The following is a 19,696-nucleotide window of genomic DNA, read 5'->3' on the forward strand; positions in this document are numbered from 1 at the left end:
TCAGCGGGCACAGAGCCCACGGCAGGTGCAGCCCTCGGGGACACATGTCGACCTTTCTCCCCAGTCTGTAAACTAGAGAGTAAAAACAAAAATCCCCGTGACATTACTGAAGAAATGTCAGCTGGTAACACACTGTAACACTATAGTAATTGAGCAGAATGGAACCGGTATGGGAAAATATAAATTAATCAATGAAAGAGCACAGGAACCCCCAGCCAGGTACATAAATCCTAGGAATTTTAATTTCTAATAAATGTGGTACTTCAAAGCAAAAATAATTCAGATCGTTGTCCAAATTAATGGCGTTAGAACATATGGTTCTCCATATGGCAAAGAATATTACATACAAAAATAAATTCCAAAAAATTAAAAAGTTCCAAAAATATGAGAATACTAGAAGAGAATAATTGGAGAATACGTATAGCATGTGTAAAACTGTTTATATAATATAGTGATATATGCATTATACTATTCATAAATTTATTTGTGATAATTCTATTTTGTGAGAGGCAGTGTGATACATGGGAATAAAGCATTGGAGGAGAGCACAGGGACACCCCTGGTGGTCCAGTTGGCTTAGACTCCACAGTCCCAGTGCGAGGGGCGTGGGTTGGATCACTGGTCAGGGAACTAGATCCCACAGGCCCCAGCAACGAGTCTGCCTGCTGCAGCTAAGACCTGGCACAGCCAAATAAATAAATATAGACATTTAAAAAAGATGAGCGCATACGAATTGCTAAACATATTTTAGGGTGAAAAAGAACTTTCTTTTTCAGAAGCCATAAATGAAAAAAATTATATTGATACTTGGCTCTGTAAGAAATAAAAGCTTCTATGTAACCAAGCAAAAGTGAAAAATGGCTCACTGGGAGAAATATTTGCAATATCTCTAACAAAGAGTTAATATCCATAATATTCTTTAATAAGAAAAATACTTTTAGCCCAGTTGAATGATGGAAGGAAGATATAAATAAGCAGTCAATTCGTGGAAGAATCTGGAAACCAACATTTGGCCTTATTCTCCAGGAATAACAGGGCAGAGAGTTTGGGAATCCAGGCTGGAGAGAGTGACCGGAGTTGGGACCCCAGCAGGTCAGGGTGTCCAGCCCTCAGCCTAGGGAGGGCTCATTTGTTAGCTGGAGACTTTGGGCAGATGGCCTACGTTTTTGCCTCACTTTCCCCTGTGTTTGGTTGGGTTCATCCACATGGTTACTGCTTCATAGGATGTTGTCAGAGGATAAATGTGACTGGTTATAAAGTACAAAGATCAATAATTGGCTTGTAGTAGCTCTCTATAAGCACTGAAAAGCACTCTGTCTTTCTGGAAAGAGAAGGAAGGTGCCAGTGAGCGGGGTCCGTGGCAGCCACGGCCACCACAAGGGAGGACTCGGCTCTCAGAACGCAGCCCACCCTGGGGTCTCCCGCTGCATTTCTCTCTGCACAGACCCCAGCCAAAAAAAAAGCATTCATGTAATGTTGGTGATGGACAAGGAGGCCTGGCATCCTGCAGTCCATGGGGTCGCAAAGAGTCAGACACAACTAACACATTTTCTCCTGTGAGCCTCTCCGGGGCTGGGAGTCAGGCCTTAGCTACCCATTCTCCAGATGAGAAGGCTGAGGCTGTGAGGGCACAGGCCTTGGTCAGGTCTAAGTCCCAGGCGTGTTGTCCAGTGGCCTCTGGGGTAAGCAGACCTGGGCTGAGTGTCAGAGCACGAGGCTGGCTCCGGATCCCAGGAGGGCAGGCAGCTCAGAGGGTATCGCTGGCCTTTGGGCTGAGGACACGTGGCCTGCGGGTCCCCGAGGTGGGTTCCTCTTGCTTATTCTGTCGTCTGGGTGAGCACACAGCTAAGAAAGGATGAGTGAGTGATTTCTACAAACCCCTGGGTGTTCTGGCTGGTGCCACGGCAAGGGCAGCCCCGGCCGGTGTGCGCACGGTACACTGACCAGCTGCGGGGGCCGCAGGTCACCCCTGTCCGGCCTCAAACCAGACACCAGAGCCCGGACCTTAGTACTTGGCCCATCTGCCTGGGCTTGTGGGCTGGACCCACTGACCCATTAGGCACAGGGCCAGGGCTCACGGCGCTTCTAGCAGCCCAGGGAAGTGCTTTTTTTATAATGAAAAACTAACTTTTGAGTGAGAGTCAATGTTTAAGTGTGTAATGGTTAAACATCTGCCCTTATAGCAATGTGGTTGTAAAATAGAATTTTTAATATTTTTTTGTGGAGGAAGGGCCTCCAGAGGCTCAGCTGCCATGGGCCCTCGTGCAGCCTGAGGCCTCCCGGCCTCTGGGACTCAGGCCGTCCCAGCCCCATGTGGCTGGACCCACCGCGGAGGGGACCTCACCCCCACGCCGCCCGTACGCGCCCCAGAGCAGAGTGGAGCCGCGTTCTTCCGGTGGGTTTTCCATTTCCAGGGATTAGGGCTCGGAAGGAAAGCGTCTTTGGGGCAGTTTCAACACAAACACCAGAATGCACTTAAAAATAGAGCTCGCAAATAGAAACCCTGAAACCATGGCTTTCAGGCAGGCATTAAGCGCGTTCAGCTGGGGGCAAAATCACACCTCCCCGCAGGAACGTGGTCCTTGCAGCCCGCGGTACCGGGGAAGGAGCCTGTCCCCTTAGCGGTGGCTTCTGTGACCCTCTGCCAGTGTGTCCCCCAGACGGGGCTTGTGGACCAGCCTCCACCCCCCAACAAGACTGTCTCCTACCGCCTGTAAAACTGCAGGCCCCTCTCAGGGTTCCCCCTATTTTGACACCTGCCAGAACACCATTTGTGGTTTTAAAGTGAGATTCTTAGACTCCTTAGCGACAGAAGGAAAGAGCAGCGTGGGTCTCCGGGGTGAGCATTACCCTCACTGTCCCTCCAGGAGGAGCCTGGCAGGGCCCTGCCCGAGAGACCCCTCTGGACCTCCAAAGCCCCCGCCACAGACAATGGTATCGTGAGGGCCTGAGCACAGGTCGGGGTGCAGGGTAAGCTGGAGCCGCTCGCACAAGCGATTGCTAAACTTTTCGGAACTCTGAGGTGTTGTGTTGAAAACGAAGTAAGTGGATGCTGAAAATTCACCTCTGCTTAGCTTAATTACTTGATCACTTTCTGCTCTAGTCTGCACCTTCGGGGCCACCTGTCGGGTGTGTAGAGTATAGACTATGTGTACTTTGCCCGCTCCAAAGTCAGTTGTCACTTTGGGCTAAGGCTGGAGTATTTACATCGGGGAAACTGGAAGATCTGACCCAGTGAGAGTGATAATAAAGTGTGTGTGTCTGCAGCCATTCCATGCGGAATAGCACAAAAGAAATCGAGGCAGTTCATTTCAGTATTCAAAAATGATCATTCAGTTCAGCAGAGTAATCACTCACGTCATTGCTAAACAAGCCAGGTTCCTCTGTAGAAACTGGTCGGATATCTTTCCTCTTACTTGTGAAAACAAGTGGAACTGTTAACCCGCATTTACGCCAGGGCTACATTTGGCAATTGCAGCCGTAGGTTGACTGTGAACCCAAGTGTTCAGCAAAAATCCACAAAAGCATTCTGTGAGACTTGATTACTGACCTATAATGGCATTTGTAATAAAGAGTATTGTGTATTTTATGGGGTTTCCCAGGTGGCTTAGTGGTAAAGAACCCACCTGCCTATGCAGGAGACCTCGGTTCGATCCCTGGGTCGGGAAGATCCCCTGGAGAAGGAAGCGGCATCCCACTCCAGTATTCTTGCCTGGGAAATCCTGTGGACTGAGAAGCCTGATGGGCTACAGTCCACGGGGTCGCGAAAGAGTCAGACGTGACTTAGTGACTAGACAACATCGTGCATTTTATTATCTGTAAACTATGTGCTACACACATTTGCACCACCACCATTTCGAGACTATATTGTTACCTATGGTCTCACTCTTGGCATTTGTCATTCCCCTCCCTCGGGTCAGGGGAGGAGAGGTCTTCCGTGTGGCCTCTGCTTCTGACAGGGCCTCCTCAAAGTTCTGGGCCTCATCCCTGCAGGAGGCAGGGGATCTGGGCTCCGGGAAAGATCAGAGGCTCCCAGCCCCGGGCAGGTCTGCAAACCCTTCTCAGGAGCAGTGACGGCGGGGGTGGGGGTGTCTGCCCCGCCTCCCAGAGCTGACCTTTCGCAGTGAGGTCTTCAGGCTGCATTTCTACCGGGTCCCCAGGTCCTTGTAAAGGGCTGGTCCACTAGAGCTGCAGGGGATGCAGGCAAGGTGTGCCAATTGCTTTCTAAGTGACCACACCTATCCTGCTTCCCGACAAAACAGCCTTTGAGCTGACAGCTCCTCCAGGCTCTGCTTTCTCAAACACACACACTCAGGGGCTTTGGGTGTGGGCCCCTGCCCCCTGGATTTGGTGGGCTCAGGGGTACTGTGGTCCTCCTCAGGGTCAGCTGGGTCTCCAGGATCAGAGAAGAGGCAGAGGACTTGGGGGCAGGGTGGGGTGGGAGCACTGTAGACACAGCGGATCTGGCCTCATGGACCCGGGGCCCCGCCAGTGGCACCCTGCACCTGGGAAGGCAGGGGGTGGAGGCGCAGGTCTCTGACCGCCCAGCACCCTTCCGCTGACCCTGCTTGAGTGGCTGGTCCCGGGGACCAGAAGGTGGCCCTGGGGGTTCCCTGGGCTCTGCTCACACAGCTACTCTACTTTCTCTTAACAGCCTTCATTGTTTTAGCTTTCCGCTTAGTTACTATTTGTTCAGGGGCTTCCCTGGTGGCTCAGTGCTAAAGAACCTGCCTGCCAGTGCAGGGGACACAGGTTCGATCCTCGGTCCAGGAAGATCCCACATGCTGTGGGGCGAGTGAGCCCACGCACGGGAAATACTAAAGCCCGGGTGTCCAGAGCCTGTGCTCCCCGACAAGAGAAGCCGCTGTGACGAGAAGCAACAAAGGGTAGCACCTCGACTGTGGACCTACACGGAGTTTATTAAAAGGTATTGTACGATTTGTGGGGCCTCCTGGTGGCTCAACAGTAAAGAATCTGCCTGCAGCGCAGGAGACACGGGTTCGATGCCTGGATCAGGAAGATCCCTTGGAGAAGGGAATGGCAACCCATTCCAGTATTCTTACCTGGGAAATTCCATGGACAGAGGAGCCTGGTGGACTATAAACCATGGGGTCGCAAAAAGCTGGACAGGACTTAGTGACTAAGCAACAACTCACTATGATGATTGATTTCTCCTTGATATGTTTTTTCATCCTTTGCTTTTAAATCTTTCTTAATTTTTACATTTTATCTGTGTCTCTTGTAAACACTTAAGCTGCGTAGCCTTTGTTTTTAACCTGGATAATTTACTCTACTTGGATTTATTATTCTGTCTTATTAACAATACTTTACTTTTCCTACTCTTTTGATTTTTGTTTTCCTGGACTTGTTTTGGAAACCAGAAAGTTTTTCGCCTCTTTTTCATACTCAGTTTTCCTAGAGCTCTCTTAATTTGGGAGTTATGCACTATATAGTTGTTAATTTGATATCTAATCTACTTTAATCCCACTAAGTTTGATCAATATCTTTACTTTCTTCCAAGAATACAAGGACAACCTCAACTTAAATACTGTATCATCTGATTTTTAGCTTTATCCTGTTGTTTTTTGCTCACAAATTGTTTTTAAAGTTTTTTAATTTTAATTTTTAAAATTTTATAGATTTACTTTTTTTGAATTTTTTTATTTTATTTTATACTAGTGTTCTTGCCTGGAGAATCCCAGGGACGGTGGAGCCTGGTGGGCTGCCGTCTCTGGGGTGGCACAGAGTCGGACAAGACTGAAGCTTTAGCAGCAGCAGCAGCAGCAGAGTTGATTTCCAATGTTGTGTTTGTTTCAGGTGTACAGCAAAGTGATTCAGTCATATATATAACTGTGTCCATTCTTTCTCAGATTCTTTTCCTATGTAGGTTACTGTAGAATATTGGCTAGAGTTCCCTGTGCTATACAGTAAGTCACTGGTGACTATCTATCTACTTTACACAGAGTACTGTGCATACGGGGACTCCCATGGACCGAGGAGCCTGGTGGGCTGCGGCCCATGGGGTCGCACAGAGTCGGGCACGACTGAGCGACTTCCCTTTCACTTTTCACTCTCATGCACTGGAGAAGGAAATGGCAACCCCTTCCAGTCTTCTTGCCTGGAGAATCCCAGGGATGGGGGAGCCTGGTGGGCTGCCGTCTATGGGGTCGCACAGAGTCGGACACGACTGAGCGACTTAGCAGCAGCAGCAGTGCATATGTTAACCTCAAACCCCTAATTTATTGCTCCCCCTCCCTATCCCCTTTGTTAACCTTAAGTTTGCTTTTGAAGTCTGTGAGCCTTTTTCTATTTTGTAAATAAGATCATTTGTATCATGTTTGTTCGCTGATTCCTAGGATGTCAACCTTCACCCTTGCCATCTCTTGTTTGACCACTTCCAATTTGCCTTGATTCATGGACCTGGCATTCCAGGTTCCTATGCAATATTGCTCTTTACAGCATCGGATCTTGCTTCTATCACCAGTCACATCCACAACTGGGTATTGTTTTTGTTTTGGCTCCATCCCTTCATTCTTTCTGGAGTTACTTCTCCACTGATCCCCAGTAGTATATTGGGCACCTAATGACCTGGGGAGTTCCTCTTTTGGTATCCTATCATTTTGCCTTTTCATACTGTTCATGGGGTTCTCAAGGCAAGAATACTGAAGTGGCTTGCCATTCCCTTCTCCATTTAACTCAGATAACCATTATATCTACTACTGTGGGCAGGAATCCTTCAGAAGAAATGGAGTAGCCATCATGGTCAACAAAAGAGTCCGAAATGCAGTACTTGGATGCAATCTCAAAAACGACAGGATGATCTCTGTTCGTCTCCAAGGCAAACCATTCAATATCACCCAAGTCTATGCCCCAACCAGTAATGCTGAAGAAGCTGAAGTTGAACGGTTTTATGAAGACCTACAAGACCTTTTAGAACTAACACCCAAAAAAGATGTCCTTTTCATTATAGGGGATTGGAATGCAAAAGTAGGAAGTCAAGAAACACCTGGAGTAACAGGCAAATTTGACCTTGGAATGCGGAATGAAGCAGGGCAAAGACTAATAGAGTTTTGCCAAGAAAACGCACTAGTCATAGCAAACACCCTCTTCCAACAACACAAGAGAAGACTCTACACATGGACATCACCAGATGGTCAACACCGAAATCAGATTGATTATATTCTTTGCAGCCAAAGATGGAGAAGCTCTATACAGTCAACAAAAACAAGACCAGGAGCTGACTGTGGCTCAGATGATGATCCTTATTACCAAATTCAGACTCAAATTGAAGAAAGTAGGGAAAATCGCTAGACCATTCAGGTATGACCTAAATCAAATCCCTTATACAGTGGAAGTGAGAAATAGATTTAAGGGCCTAGATCTGATAGATAGAGTGCCTGATGAACTATGGAATGAGGTTTGTGACATTGTACAGGAGACAGGGATCAAGACCATCCCCATGGAAAAGAAATGCAAAAAGGCAAAATGGCTGTCTGGGGAGGCCTTACAAATAGCTGTGAAAAGAAGAGAAGCAAAAGGCAAAGGAGAAAAGGAAAGATATAAGCATCTGAATGCAGAGTTCCAAAGAATAGCAAGAAGAGATAAGAAAGCCTTCCTCAGTGATCAATGCAAAGAAATAGAGGAAAACAACAGAATGGGAAAGACTAGAGATCTCTTCAAGAAAATTAGAGATACCAAGGGAACATTGCATGCAACGATGGGCTCGATAAAGGACAGAAATGGTCTGGACCTAATAGAAGCAGAAGGAAGATATTAAGAAGAGGTGGCAAGAATACACAGAAGAACTATACTAAAAAGATCTTCACGACCCAGATAATCATGATGATGTGATCACTAATCTAGAGCCAGACATCTTGGAATGTGAAGTCAAGTGGGCCTTAGAAAGCATCACTACGAACAAAGCTAGTGTAGGTGATGGAATTCCAGTTGAGCTGTTTCAAATCCTGAAAGATGATGCTGTGAAAATGCTGCACTCAATATGCCAGCAAATTTAGAAAACTCAGCAGTGGCCACAGGACTGGAAAAGGTCAGTTTTCATTCCAGTCCCAAAGAAAGGCAATGCCAAAGAATGCTCAAACTACCGCACAATTGCACTCATCTCACATGCTAGTAAAGGAATGCTCAAGATTCTCCAAGCCAGGCTTCAGCAATACGTGAACCGTGAACTCCCTGATGTTCAAGCTGGTTTTAGAAAAGGCAGAGGAATGAGAGATCAAATTGCCAACATCCGCTGGATCATGGAAAAAGCAAGAGAGTTCCAGAGAAACATCTATCTCTGCTTTATTGACTATGCCAAAGCCTTTGACTGTGTGGATCACAATCAACTGTGGAAAATTCTGAAAGAGATGGAATAGCAGACCACCTGACCTGCCTCTTGAGAAATCTGTATGCAGGTCAGGAAGCAACAGTTAGAACTGGACATGGAACAACAGAGTGGTTCCAAATAGGAAAAAGAGTACGTCAAGGCTGTATATTGTCACCCTGCTTATTTAACTTCTATGCAGAGTACATCATGAGAAACGCTGGACTGGAAGAAACACAAGCTGGAATCAAGATTGGCGGGAGAAATATCAATAACCTCAGATATGCAGATGATACCACCCTTATGGCAGAAAGTGAAGAGGAGCTAAAATTAGCCTCTTGATGAAAGTGAAGGAGGAGAGCGAAAAAGTTGGCTTAAAACTCAACATTCAGAAAACGAAGATCATGGCATCCGGTCCCATCACTTCATGGGAAATAGATGAGGAAACAGTGGAAATAGTGTCAGACTTTATTTTTGGGGGCTCCAAAATCACTGCAGATGGTGACTGCAGCCATGAAATTAAAAGATGCTTACTCTTTGGAAGAAAAGTTATGACCAACCTAGATAGCATATTCAAAAGCAGAGACATTACTTTGCCGACTAAGGTCTGTCTAGTCAAGGCTATGGTTTTTCCTGTGGTCATGTATGGATGTGAGAGTTGGACTGTGAAGAAGGCTGAGCACCGAAGAATTGATGCTTTTGAACTGTGGTGTTGGAGAAGACTCTTGAGAGTCCCTTGGACTGCAAGGAGATCCAACCAGTCCATTCTGAAGGAGATCAACCCTGGGATTTCTTCAGCATCAGAAGGACTGATGCTGAAGCTGAAACTCCAGTACTTTGGCCACCTCATGCGAAGAGTTGACTCATTGGAAAAGACCCTGATGCTGGGAGGGATTGGGGGCAGGAGGAGAAAGGGACGACAGAGGATGAGATGGCTGGATGGCATCACCGACTCGATGGACGGGAGTCTGAGTGAACTCCGGGAGATGGTGATGGACAGGGAGGCCTGGCGTGCTGCGATTCATGGGGTCGCACAGAGTCGGACACGACTGAGCGACTGAACTGAACTGTATCATGTTTGAGATTCCACACATATGACATCATATATTTGTCTTTGTCTGACTGAGTTCACTTAGTATGATAATCTCTGGGTCCATCTCTGTTCCAATAGCATCATTTCATTCCTTCTTATGGCTGAGTGAGAGTCCCTTGCATAGATGTACCCCATCTTCTTTGTCCATGTTCTGTTGATGGACATTCAGGTTAACTGCGTGTCCTGACTATTGTAAACAGTCCTGCTATGAACATCAGGGTGCATGTATCCTTTCAGACCATATTTTTCTCTGGATATATGCCCAGGAGTGAGCCTGCAGGGTCATGTGGTAGCTCTATTTTTAGTTTCTTAAGGAACCTCCCATACTCTTTTCCATCCTGGCTGCACCAATTTACATTCCTACCAATAGAGTAAGAAAGTTCCCTTCTCTCCACACTCTCTCCAGCGTTTATTTACAGACTTTTGATGATGGCCATTCTGACCAGTGTGAGGTGGCCCCTCGTTGTAGTTTTACAAATTAAGGATTTTGTTGTTGTTTAGGCAACCAAGGTTTGTCAACATTCATTCACAAATTTACCAATATCTGCTTATCATTTCTTCTGGCATCTTAGACCTTCCATCTGGAACCATCTCCTCCTTTCTGTAAGTGTCCTTTTTAAAAACTGGCCCTTCAAAATTTCCTTTAAGGAACTCGCGATGCAGCAGGCAGAACTGGGTAGAAATAGCCCTGCCATCTCACTAAAGCTTGGCAAGTCAGTGGGAAGCACGCCGCCCTCCGTCACTTTGCCTCCTCTCCATGGGGGGTGGACCGCTCACCCAGCATCCCCAGCATCCCCGCCCACGACGTTGCCATCTCTGGGGCTGCTGGCCGCCTTCTCAGGACCCCTGTCTTTGCAAAAAGTTGTGCTCAAAGTGGGACTTAAACTAAACAGACTTCCTCTAGGAAACACACACAATCACACTGCTGCGAACGTTGCTTTTATGGACATTTCCCCGAGAAATATTTCTCTCTGGAAAAAAAACTCACAGGATGTAATTAAAACCATTATATGTGTATGTTGGCCTGGGCACGTCTTAAGTGCTTCACCAAATGGGCCACCAAATAAAGAAATGAAGGCCGGCTTTGTTCACGTCTAGGAACAATGACCTTTATTAACTGTAACCCAGGGTGTTCTTCTATTCTTTGCAGATTCAGAAGCAGCCTTTCACCGGGACCCGGGTGCAGGGTACGCGCCTTTTGTCCTGACCGCAGTGTGACCGACTGCTGCCGGGAACGGCAGAGCAGCCCGCGCGGTGTCACTTGGACGAAGGTGACCGTTTCAGGGCCCATGGACGGCCGAATGGCCTGTGTTTTCTGACTTGCCACCTTTGAGAGAATAAAATACATTCCTCTTATCTTCAAACATCATAAATTCTAAAGGAGAAAGGGACCAGAGTCCTGAGCCTTGAGCTACACAGCTTAGGGAGCTATGTGGTATATTGTCCCCTTTTTAAAAAATTATTTTCGTTTATCTATTTCTGTTGGTGCTGGCTCTTCCTTGCTGTGTGAGTGCTTTCTCTAGTTGTGGCGAGCGGGGCTCTTCTCTATTTGTGGTGTTCAGGCTTCTCACTGCGGCGGCTTCTCCGGCTGTGGAGCACAGGCTCTAGGCTTAAGTGCCTGTGGCTCTGGGGGCCCAGTTGCTTCGTGGCCTGTGGGGATCAAATCTGTTTGCCCTGCAGACAGGCAGGTCCCCAACCACTGGGCCACCAGAGAAGTCCCTGTGTTGTCTCCTTTTTCCAGTTCGGTGGGGAGTTCTTCCTTCATCCCAGTGCCCTGGTGGAGGACACAGCCACGGTGTGTGCCAGTCCTCATGGTGGCCGTGTGGCTCAGCAGGCCAATCAGAGTATTCTCCGGGATGGCTGTGTGATGCGGGCCGAGAGGTTTCTCCTGCAGTTACTGAGCGAGGAGCCTGGAGGCATGTGGGGATGCAACGCAGAAGAAACACGGAGGAAAGCAAGCCTGGAGAAGGATGAGATCTAGTGCCAGACCCTGAGCTCCTGGATCCAGCTGTGCCTGAAGACCATCCCATCCTCAACTTCCCATTCTACAGATGTCTTGGTGGGTGTGATGATTCAGTGCTGTGCGTCGTCTTGGCTAGGTCACGATGCCAGTTATTTGGTCAAACACCCGCCTGGGGGTTTCTATGAAGGTACACTGTAAATGGAATCAGCATCTACAGTCCACTGACTTATTTATTTAAACCCTTTGTCTGTGCCATGGACATGTGGGATCTTAGCTCCCTAACCAGGGATCAAATCCACGCCCCCTGTATTGGAAGCACGCAGTCCCAACCACTGGCCTGGCCAGGGAAGTCCCCCTTTGACTTTAAATTAAAGAGATCACCCTGAATAATCTCGGTGGGTCTTAGGCACTCAGTCAAAGGCCTTAAGAGCAAAAACAGGTTTCCCTGAGAAAAAGGAATCCTGCCCCCAGACTGCAGCATGGAAACCCTGTCTGAGTGCCAAGCTTGCTGACCTGCTAAAGAGTCAGGCATGTCTTACTGACTGAGTGAACATCAGCAACAATTTGGCCTACAGACTTTGGACTCAACACCTCTCTTGTCTAGGTTTCTACCTGCCAGCCACATCTCAGACTTGCCAGCCAACTCCTTGTCCCCAGGACAGACCCCAAGGCAAGGACCGTGTGCATGTGATTAAGGGTGGAAATGGTGGATTCTGATTTCAGCTGGATCCTGGGGCCTTTGAGGTGTGAGCCACAGTCAGTTTGCCCTGCGTTAAGTAAGGGCTGCCACTCTCGGGCCCTCCTATCTCTCCCCCTGCAGACATTCCAGAGCCCGTGGGCTACAGCAGGCCAACAGAGCCTATTGTCCTTAACTGGTCTGAGCAGAGCCTCTTCTGACGCAGCGCCCACTCCCTGTGTGAATGAGGGCCACCCTCACCCTCATCTATAGACCATGCCAAAGGCTTTTAATAACTCAGGCGGCCTGACTCTGCCAGGCAGCACAGCCTTTGGAGTTCAGGCTTGGAGCGGTGGTTCCTTGGCCACAGGAAGCTGACCACGGCCAACTGGCTGGCCAGGGCTCTGTCTCCAGAACGTCCACACATGGGAGAGGTGGACACCTTAACTGATGGTCAAGTAGGGTCAGATTGGAGTTTCTCACACAGTGAGACTGACGGCTGCCAGGGCAGATGCCGAGAGGAAGCCCGTCAGCAGAAAGGGGGTGGGCGTGTGCCCAGCACAAGCAGGCAGAGAGACAGGGGGAGTGCTGGAGAGATAGAGAGACGGAGAGACAGAGAGAGAGACAGCGAGGGCCAGGGAAACAGTGAGAGAAGGCGAGACTGTGACCCCAAATAGCTGCAACAAAATATATCCCCTCTCACATCTTTTCTCTGGAAGTGACGCTGACGTTCCTGCACAGAGAGATGGGTGGGGTCCGTGCTGGCCCCCTGACCTCGGGTGGACATCGGTCACTTCTTGGACCAACAGAATGTGGCGGGAGTGATGCTCACAGCTTCCAAGGGGTCATAGGACAGGCGTCCCCCCCAGTTCTCTCCCTCTCTCCCCCGCCTGCTCTTCTTTGTCTTCCTCACCCCCGGACCTCCCACTGGCATCCAGTCACCATGCTGTGAGGAGCCCAAAGTGTGGGTGTTCCTACTGCAGCCCCAGATTTGAGATACAGTGTGAGAAGGCCGTGTGAGTGGACAGAGCTGGAAGGGAAGGGGCCACAAGCCAAGGAAGCCGGGACCACCAGGAGCTGGAAGAGACAGGAAGGCTGCCCGAGAGCCTCCACAGGGATCATGGCCCTGATGACACCTTGAGTTCAGACCTCTGCCCCCAAACTGAGCAAGAACACATTTCCTCTGGTTTCCAAGTGTGTAGTAATTGTCATGGCGGCCACAGGAAGCTCACACCCAGAATCGCTAATCCCCTGGGAGTGAGGGCTGAGAAGGATGGAGTGGAGCCAGGGAGCAGGGGGCTTCCATGGGAGTCGGGGAAGGTGAGAAGTTAACCACAGACAGAGAAGAGGGCTCGCAGCCAAGAGACTGGACAGCCAGCAGCCAGCATCAGCCTGTGAGCCCTGTCCCTTCAGGCGACCCCACCCCAGCCTCGGGGTCTCCTGGCCGAGGCCCCAGTCATGAAGCAGAGACAAGCCGCTCCCGCTGTGCCCGTCCACAATCCTGTCCACAGAAACCACGTGCTGTTACACGCGGTGACACCAGCTGGTTGTGGTTCGAGGCTGTTGCTTTGTTAGCCAGTGACATAAGAGAGACACGGGCTCGGCAGGTCAAGGAGAGAGACAGGATCAGAGAGGCTTCTGGGTCCCAGGCAGCCAGGCTTCTGAGGTCAGCTCAGCCAGACACCCTGGCTACCCTGCATCCCCAGACCAAACCAAAGGCTCCTTGGACTTGAACCAGCTTTAGGGGACGTCTGGCTAAGATCATGGCATCTGGTCCACTTCATGGCAAATAGATGGGGAAATAGTGACAGACTTTACTTTTGGGGGCTCCAAAATCACTGCAGATGGTGATTGCAGCCATGAAATTAAAAGACGCTTACTCCTTGGAAGGAAAGTTATGACCAACCTAGATAGCATATTAAAAAGCAGAGACATTACTTTGCCAACAAAGGTCTGTCTAGTCAAGGCTATGGTTTTTCCTGTGGTCATGTATGGATGTGAGAGTTGGGCTATAAAGAAAGCTGAGCACCGAAGAATTGATGCTTTTGAACTGTGGTGTTGGAGAAGACTCTTGAGAGTCCCTTGAACTGCAAGGAGATCCAACCAGTCCATTCTAAAGGAGATCAGCCCTGGGTGTTCATTGGAAGGACTGATGCTAAAGTTGAAACTCCAATACTTTGGCCACCTGATGCAAAGAACTGACTTATTTGAAAAGACCCTGATGCTGGGAAAGATTGAAGGTGGGAGGAGAAGGGGATGACAGAGAATGAGATGGCTGGATGGCATCACCGCCTCGATGGACATGGGTTTGAGTGGACTCCGGAAGCTGGTGATGGACGGGAGGCCTGGCGTGCTGCGGTCCGTGGGGTCGCAGAGTCGGACGCGACTGAGTGACTGGACTGAACTGGTCTGTGTTTTGTCACCTGACCGTCTCTTGCAGGACAAACTCTTCGCTCCCAGGGACGCACGCAACCACACAGTGTTGGACGTGGGGGCAGTGGCCCTACGAAGGCCCTCATCTTCTGTCCCCTTGGGTGGCATGGCAGGCTAGGTCTCCTGGGTCTCTCTGGAGCCCCCTCCGCCGACCCTGTTCTTCCTTGATTTCCCAAGCAGTCAGTGTGGCCCACCCAACCTGGGTCAGATCACAACACTGCTTGGTAAAACCCGGTGACACAGGACAGGACCGGGCATCACCTGGCCCACAGAGCCTCCCTCCTGGGTTCAGGAAGGGCCTCTCCCACCTGTCTGGTCCCTTGACTTCGGGGTCTTTCTCTGTGGTTAACTCCCTACACCTTGCCTCCTGTTCCCCAGCCTCACTCCGTCTTTTTTGGCCCTCACTCCCAGGGTGATCTGTGATTCTGGTCCATGACCGGGTGTGAACTTCCTGCAGCCACCATGACAATTACAACACACTCAGAAACCAACGGAAACGTATTCTTGCTCAGTTTGGGGGCAGAGGTCAGAACTCAAGGTGTTGTCAGGGCCATGATCCCTATGGAAGTTCTCCAGCAGGACCCTTCCTGTCTCTTCCAGCCCCTGGTGGTCCTGGCTTCCTTAGCTCAGGGCCACATACCTCCAGGCTCTGTCTGTTCACACGGCGAGTTTCAAATCTCCCTTTTTGTTTCAGACTCAAAGGCCTGCTGGATTTAGGGCCACTCTAAATCCAGGATGACTGAGATCATTAAGTTAACTACATCTGCAAAACCCCTTTCCTCCAATCAGGTCCGTTTCACAGGTCCCAGGGGTTAGGAGGGGGACTTATCTTTTCCGAGAGACCTATTTACTCCCTCACTGGACCACAGGCTCTGTGGTCGGCGTCCACTCCGGCTCACCCGCACCAGGCCGAGTGGCTGTCACTTCTGACTATTTGTTCAATATCAAGTCCTGGCGAGCTCCTGCAAGCGAATTAAGACATCTGTCTGAGCAGAAACAGCTTTCGAGGGAGCCACGTCTCTGCCCGGAGAGATAAGATGGCTCCTCCCAGCTGTAAGTCAAGGTGAGATGAGATGGGGGCCCAGAATGTGCGGGTGGAGGCTGGCAGGGAGCCCGGTCACCCAGCTGGCAGGGTGGGGGCTGAGGGAGCTTCTGGTGAGCTGGGGGGCAGGTCCTATGGCTGAGGGTGCAGACTGGGGGCACCTGGGGTGCACAATTTCTGGTCAAGGATTACAAACGTTTTATGCCAAGCTACCTTTCAGAAAGATTGGGCCAGACTTCAAGGAGGGGTCATTTGGGGACGTTGGATGTTTTATTTTGGGGACACAGATGAGTGGGTGGCTGTGGGACAGCCCTGAGCTGCCAGATGGCAGGAGGCGATGAGGGTGGGAAAAAGCTAGTGTGCCCCTGGGACCTGGAAGGGGCAGAGACAGTCTCCACTCTGCCAGAGGTAGTGCTGGCCCTGCGTCCACCCAGGACGGGTGTGCCCAGGGTGGTTACATGATCTGATCATTCTCTCTGTAGACCCACCCACAGCCCAGTGTTGGTGGGTGTTTTGGGCTTACTGGACCCTGGTGGGATGGCGAGGCCTGAGGAGAAGCTGCAGGGCTGGACAGTCCTGGGTGTGAGGCCCGGCTGGGCCACAGTGTGTTGTGGGCACAGCACCGAGCCTCCCTAACCTCAGGGCCCTGAGAAGCAGGGCGAGGGTCTGTGCCACCTCCAGTCCCTGCTGGTGTTGAGAGCACCCGGCCCAGCAGGCAGTTGGGGGAGGGGTGGGACGCCTCTGATCCAGAGGGATCTCAGGTCTATCTAGAGAACAGAGAAGATTCCCCAGGGCATCATCAGATGCAGGGGCCAGGAGGAACTCTGCCCGTGGCAAAGGTCATGAGGAAGGAGGCTTGGCATACGTAAAGGCGTGATCAAGCCTCAGGAAACCCCCTGTTCCCGAGCATCTACCCCAAAACCAGAGTCTGTTTTATGCTCTCACCTACGCCTCTGACTTTACGGGGGGCTCTCCCCCATAACCGTTTTTCTCGGAGAAGGAGTTAACATGCAGCTCCAAGGCAATAAAAATTCCTGGGCGTGACAAGAGTGTTTCAGCTTACGGACTCCTCTGAAGGCTATCTAGCCCGCCTGTATAGGTTTGTCTGGCCACATGTGATTGTTTACAGCCTCCCAACCTGAGAGGCATGAGATGTTTTAGACTTACTAAAGGCAAATTCTTTTGGGGAGTTGGAAATTATTAGTACGGTGGGTTGGTTAGGAATTATATTGGTGAAGGGTTTTTCATTTGTTGTGTCAATAATTGCTGCTAATTCCCTCCCCTGGGTGGGACAAGGATGTCTCAGGTCAGACCTCTCTGCTGACAGACTAGCTTGTGTGACAGGATTATCCATACTCCTGCCACTACGCACATGATTGTTTACTACCTCTCAACCAGAAACAGCACAGAGAGTTTTGGAGTATTTTGAGAGTCTTAATTAGCACAGGGCTTTTCTCATTGTTGAGTCAATGATTGCTGCCAGGCCTCCATATCCTTAGGCACCTGGGAATATATTAATCAATGTATTTGGAATATAGAAAAGGAAATATAGTAGTTTTTAAGGTTACCAATACTAGACTTTTTGAGTTAATGAATTTTCTCTTTTGTAATAGATCACTGTACTTTATTATAAATCCCTGTGTCCTTGCCATGTAAAAATGTAACTTTATCACTATCTTAAGACTAGATAGATCTTAAGGGGAACATTGGTGAAAGGATTTTCATTTGTTGGGCTGATGCTTGCTGCTAAATCTCCATATTCCCTGCCCTTATAATGAATATAACTAACATATAGGAGAAATAAGCATTAACCTTTAAGATTAATCATGTTAACCTTGGGTTAAATAAATTTCTTTCTTGATTGTAACTCACTACACCCTCACCCTACAGGAATATAACTTTATTTGGAGGGTGGTGCCTGGTTTAAGAAAAAACACCCTTGGAAAAAAATAAGTTTTTGGTTATCAGAAAGAAGGGATCATAAAATCCCTAAGACCTTTTTATGTGAAGCACCTGATTTTGATAAAGGTCAGGACTGCTGACCCCCGCGTGACTCTGTATTCATCCCTACATGTAACAAAAGGTATATAAGCAAACCCCAAAATAAAGAAATCGGATCAGTTTCCGGAAAGACTGATTCCCCCATGTCGCTTCTTTCTTGCTGCCGTTTCTCTGGCTGAATTCCCATCTGGATTCATCCTCCTTTTCTCCACTAATTCTCCTACTACACTATCCATTTCTAATCTCTCTCTATATCTGTGATTAAGTATGTATTTTTCCAAGGACGCCGACTCCGTCCCCACCTTCGAATCGCCCTGGATCCACCGGGGCTGGACCCCGGCACAGGTGCACGCAGTAAGTGACACTTGCTCAGGCCTTTTAACCCCTTGGAGCCCAGGCCCTCATGAGGGGACAGGGCTGCTGAAGCTGGCGGGGACAGAGGTCTCAGCCTGGCTGCCCGAGAATCACCTGGGCGCCTCCAAAATCCCCACGCCCCGCCCACACCCTACATCGCCTGCATCAGAATCTCTGGGGTGGGGTGGTACCAGGCCTGCTTTAAAAAAAAAACTGTGGTAAGATGGGCTTTCCTGATAGCTCGGTATAGAATCCGCCTGCAATGCAGGGGACCTGGTTCAATTCCTGGGTCGGGAAGATCTGCTGGAGAAGGGATAGGCTGCCCACTCCAGTATTCTTGGGCTTCCCTTGTGGCTCGGTTGGTAAAGAATCTGCCTGCAATGCCAACCTGTAACTCGTGCCCATTAAACAACTCCCCCTTCCCCCAGCCCCTGGTTCCACCATCCACTTTCTGTCTCCATGAACTGCCTCCTCTTGGAAACTCGTGAGTGGAATCAAGCAGCAGTCTTCGCCTTTGGTGACTGGCTTTTTTCATTCAGCATCGTATCCTCAAGGTTCGTGCATGTCCTCCTATTTGTTAGGACTTCCTTCCCTTTTAAACCTAGTAATAACCCACCCCGTGACAGGCCACACTGTTTACCCAACATCTCTGATGGACACTTGAACTGTTACCAGGTTTCCCTGTCTTTCAAGCTCCCAGGTGTTCTGAGGTGCAGGCCAGGTGGGTCTGGGCATGCCCCTGGCTCCCTGGAGTGTAGCATGTGGGCATCACGCCCAGCTCTCCTGCCACTGGTGCTCTTGGGTGTTATTACGTCCAAACAGAGCTGGAGGCAGCCCCCTTCCCCCAGCCAACACCCTTGCAGACCTGCAGCCCAGTGGTACCACCAGTGCATTTGAGCTCCCCCCTGGGGACACCAGCCCCGCTGCTGTGGCTCCTCTTACACCCACCTGGTCCTGTAGTTAGAAGGCAGGCCAGGCCAGCGGATCACAGCACAACTGTTGGGGGTCTCCAGTCTCACCTGTCCTCAGCCACCTGCCCTTCCCCCCACCCCTCCCACCCCCCACTTCCATCTGCTGGAGCCCTTCTCCCAGGGAAGCATGGAAGGAGCCAAAGGAATCCATGCTTACAAACCAAAACTCAGGTCTGAAAATATTTCAATAAGCGAGTGTGCAAGAAAATGATCACCTTGTTCACTAACTTATTCAATAAGCACTTTGTGTCAGGCACTGGGCTATACTTTGATAGATAGGATCCTTGACTTCAAGCAAGGAATTAGGCTTCCCGGGTGGTTAGTTGTAAAGAACCCTCCTGCCAGTGCAGGAGACCTAAGACAGGTGGGTTTGATCCCTGGGTCGGGAAGATGCCCTGGAGGAGGGCCTGGCAACCCGTTCCAGTATTCTTGCCTTGAGAATCCTATGGACAGAGGAGCATGGAGGGCTACAGTCCATGGGGTCGCAGAGTCCGGCATGACTGAAATAACCCCAGGGCACTGCCCCATCAGAGCGGCTCCCCTGGGATTCGAACCCGGAGCTAGACCTTCCTTTGGTCCCTCCCACATTCTTCGGGCAGAAGGCTACGCCCTCCCAGTGGGGGCGGGGACGGGCCCGACTAACCTGAGATCATAGGGTATGCAAATTAGGCCCCGCCCCCAGGCGGCGTATTTTCCCAGACTCCTCCGCTCCTCCTGCGGACAAACACAGCCCTGGCGTTGCCCGACAGCCCGCCCCGCCCCCCGCCCCGCCCCCCGCCCCGCCCCCACTCCCCAGAGCTGGTCCGCGGCAGCGCGCGCCCCGGCGCCGGCGCCCGTTGG

This window comes from Oryx dammah, unplaced genomic scaffold, assembly GCF_014754425.2.
Source record: "Oryx dammah isolate SB20612 unplaced genomic scaffold, SCBI_Odam_1.1 HiC_scaffold_28, whole genome shotgun sequence".
Taxonomy (NCBI): domain Eukaryota; kingdom Metazoa; phylum Chordata; class Mammalia; order Artiodactyla; family Bovidae; genus Oryx; species Oryx dammah.